Source organism: Pterocles gutturalis, unplaced genomic scaffold, assembly GCF_000699245.1.
Source record: "Pterocles gutturalis isolate BGI_N339 unplaced genomic scaffold, ASM69924v1 scaffold22450, whole genome shotgun sequence".
NCBI lineage: Eukaryota > Metazoa > Chordata > Aves > Pterocliformes > Pteroclidae > Pterocles > Pterocles gutturalis.
This window is the reverse complement of record NW_010143947.1, coordinates 2,851-7,253: the sequence shown is the minus strand read 5'-3', so window position 1 is coordinate 7,253 and position 4,403 is coordinate 2,851.

Genomic DNA, 4,403 nt, shown 5'->3' with positions numbered 1-4,403 from the left:
CTGCCTCCTCCCATGCAGAAAGTTCCCCTTGCCTATGTCTGGTCTGTGCACGAGCAGAGAAGAGCTTGTGTGTGGCAAGCTGCGTTGTGCCCGTCCGGACCAGCTCACCTCTGAGCAAGGCGCAGGTCTGGCTCTGCAGAGAAGAGCTTGTGTGTGGCAAGCTGCATTGTGCCTGTCCGGACCAGCTCACCTCTGAGCAAGACGCAGGTCTGGCTCCCATCTGCTGTTGCCCCTGGCCACAGGAAGAACAAAACACGCCCCAGGGTCTAACCCCACGCAGCCCCTGCCACCGAGAGGACTCTGAAGGCTGGCTGCAGCTTTCCTGCAAGCAAGCAATGTCCCACGCTACACACACCGTGCTCTGTACCAGAAAGTGACTGTTAAAAAATTATCAGGTAAAAATAGAATAAAATCACAATAAAATTCTAGCCCTTTCTAGTCTCTTAACCCTAATAAAAATCCAGAACCTCTCCAATATGATGAGCTACAGGCTGAAGATCAGGCAGGAAACACACTGGAAATAGCATCATCCAGTTTTATTAGACTTCCAAGTGCAGATTTTAGCTGCAGACAGAGAAATAAAACATGCCTCATGTAGGTAATTACACAAAAGGTATTTCACGAAATAAAACATGCCTCATGTAGGTAATTATACAAGAGGTATTGCATACTAGTTTGAAAAGTAACTGAAGTCACCAAAATCCACTCCCAAACCCACAGGAAAGGGGTAAAACATTTGATAGCCGGAGCAGTTTGCTGCTCCGGAGAAGTTTAGAAGACAGGAAAGTCAACGAACTACAGGCTCTGTTGCCCTCTGCTGTTGGCTTGCTGAAGATGCAAAGAAAATTTTCTCAGCTTCACACCTGTGAAGGACATTGAGTCAAGGGAGAAGAGAAGCCAAGCAGCACGATGTGATCTATGGGAGGAAAAACCTGGGAGCAGCATAGAGGCACCTGCATGAGCAGTGCTCGAAAGGAAAACCAGCGCCTGCACCAGCACAACACGCAGCAGCAGAGCGCACCGGGCAGCCGACAGTAACGCAGCGAGGGCATGGGAGGCAGGGGCAGGACTGGGTGGGCTTGGGTGCCCGGACCACCGGCCAAGGGCTAGACCGTGCCAGCTGCTGTGAACACAGACCTTCCAGGCTGTGTTAGCTACCTGTCACTAGCCCACACAGGATTATCACGCACCAAGGAGAACAGATTTTCAAAGTTTGGCAAATGCTAGTGCTGCTTGTTAGACTATTTCTGGAAATGTTATGGGTAATTATAAAAATTAAGAACTGACAGCAATCAGAGACACCGCAGCATCAGCACAGATGCAGGTACCAAGTCCCATTTATCCTCAGTTGGTAGGAACCAACCCCTGTTCCAGGGTTGTGCAAGTTGTGGCAAGTTTTCTGACGTGCAGCAGGATGCACACTGCACGACAACTACCACCATCTCCCAGCTCCCTCAACCGTGAGCTGACTTGTGCATCGGTGCAGACACACCTGAACTGGCCGTGTCAGCCAGCTGGGGAGCATCACGCTGTTCAGGGACAATTCCCTGCGGGATCGCCAATCCAGGCCAGGGCTCCAGCTGACCGCAACACTGACCCCCGTCCCTTCGGACAGTCCTCCGCATTCTAACTGCCAATTTGCCTACGTGCCCTTAGCTGTGGTTTTGCTTAACTTGCTTTATATTTTCTATTAGCCTACAAAATCAAGAGCTGACTTCAGATCTACTGAAGTGCTTATTCCTGACTACACTGAACAGCTCCTCTTTATCATTCAGACAAAAAACCTGAACAGCCGTTCCAGGAATGGAAAAAAAAATGATGCTGATAGGGATGGGCAAAAAAAACCCCCAAAAACCCAAACCCCCACCCCCCAAGAAAATCCAAACCCTGCCCTCTCCAAGCCTGTAAAACTCCCAACAGGAAGAAATATCACACACTGCCTGTAACAGGCTAGAGCAAAAGATGTGCAAGCAAAGCGATTCTTGTGAATCTCACTGCCAACAGGAGACTGCATACACCCAACACGCTGCAAAGGAACAGCTAATCCCTGGAAAAATATTACAGGCATAGTGGTGCTTCCACCAACATCTGCACTTGTTACTTGCTTAAGCAAGTCTGCCTCCCATTCATGAAGCAGACAATTCCCTCATGGCTCTCTGCTCTTTGCTTTCAGGGGAAAAATAAAAAAGGATAAAAAAAAATTACAGCTCTAAATGCAAAGCAGTCCAGGAAAACGGTAAGTCCATTGTGAAGCCGAAAGGTTAGCCAGGTGCCTGTTACACAGGAGCAGCTCTTGAAGAAGGTCCCACAAGCTCCTGAGGCAGCACCTCCTCCTGACTGCGCTTCGGATCGCAAGGGCTCCTCGTATGGATAGGAAGCAGCTTCCCCTTTATAAGAGATGTGCCGGGATGCCTGTGGTTGTGCAGTGAATATGCAGTTAAAAAATACTGCCCTTGAGTGGATGACACCCTCCTCCGCCACCCTGCTCAGATTCAGCAAGATCTGAGCTACTCCCAAGTGTAACACTACCCTTAATGCTGTTAGAAACATACAACAGCAAAACCCACTTGAACTCTGTAAAATATCCCACTGGTCCCCACATTGAAACAAACCCTGATCTGCTAGGCAAGGACCGGCTGTACAAAATCACTGCATTTCTGTAGCTCCTTGGCCCGCAGAGAATTGTGTCAATTCAGCAGCACAACAGCAAAGGATCAGCTGCAGCCCCACCTTACCTGATCCATACACACAGAATCACACCCCCTCAGCCCAGCAGGCAAGCTCAGGCAGAAATATTTTAGCATGCAGAAGGTTAGACACACCACCATGACGACCTTTTCCTAAGGTAGAGACACCAGGAGTGAACTCAGTTTATTATTTTCACATCAACAGGAAATATAATTTGAATACAGATATTTTTAAAACTAGGTTTAATCAAGTGCATTTAGAAGAGAATTCACAATTTTCTGTACACAAATACAAGTATCTTCAATAGAAATTCCTTACATAAGATTAAAACAAATGAGCAGCAAAAAAAAAAAAATTCTCCCCCTCCTCACACAATCAAGTCTATCGAGATGATGAAATGCCTAAGAAACACCTAAGTCAGAGCTCTTCTGCAAAGCCAGAAACATGAGAGAACAGAGTGCAAGCATGTATTTTACCAAATGGCCACTTAGCAAAGTTACAAACGGTCCCAGTAACATCCTAGCAGCCACAGCTGCTGGCCTCATTATTAGGAAGCATTCGCTAAAGACGCTGGCATCAGCTTTAAGGCTCTTCCCCAGCCCTGCACAGCTGCCAGGACAGAACAGCACATGGCGGCAGAGAGGCTTTTCCTTCTGCACACCTCTACTGCCTCCTTGAACACCACAAGGTGACAAAAAAGTACTGTTGCCACAGCTGCTCCCCCTGATTTTGAGCAGGATACACGTTTATTTTCCTCTCTACACTCTTAAGATGTGGACAGATGCTGCAGGGTGGTGGCAGGTCACCACGCACCCACCAGCACAAGACAAAAGCAGACCCAGAACTCAGCAGCAGAGACCAAGCGCGCCTGCACAAGTACATGCAACTCTCCAACCCGGCCCATTTTCAGTATTAAGATGAAATAGGATGAGAGAAGTGTTTTACCAACCTGCTCATTTATGCTGAAGCAAATGAGGAAGAATTCTCCTTCTCTGCTCCATGGGTGATGAAATCATCAGAGAGGACAGCCAAGAGCAGATTGCAAATTCCTCCTTTAGCACAACCAAGTCCAGAAGGAAAAGCCCGTCCACACCTGCTAAAGCTACCCTGACAGAGCCGGGCAGCTGAGGTCATGCCTGACAAAAGGGAGGGGGCTGAGTGGGCTGCAGCCTTTTTGTTGGTCCACCAGGGGATACCAATGTGCTTTGTTTTGGCGATTGAGTTTAACACTAAAAGGACAAAAGCCAAGGGCTGGAATTTATTTGTTTTAAGAATCTCAGCATGCCAGTAGGGAAATCTTCTGAGCACTTTTAATAACCTGAATTATACTGTCAAGTCATAAATCAGATTGGAGACTTTATAAAGTACCTTATCATCAGCTTTCTTGGTTTTTTGTCTAGGAACATTATAACATAAAAAACTTCAGGAATAACCAGTCCATACAACGTATACTGTTTTAACAGGTCCAACTTGAAAGAACTTGAACACGCCAATAAACATTAAAAGGTATTTCCGAAGTTCTTATTGCTTTTCTAACACTAAGGAGCCCCATGCGGGCAGGTTTGAAGATCAAAGTTCTTGGATACAAGCTATCATCACTCTAATACTATTACAGAAGCATCATTAACATTTCCAGGTAAGACTCACTCTATCGGCAAAAGTAAATTTACAAATGTACTGTAGTGCATGAAATAAGGAAGCTCACTAAAACACAC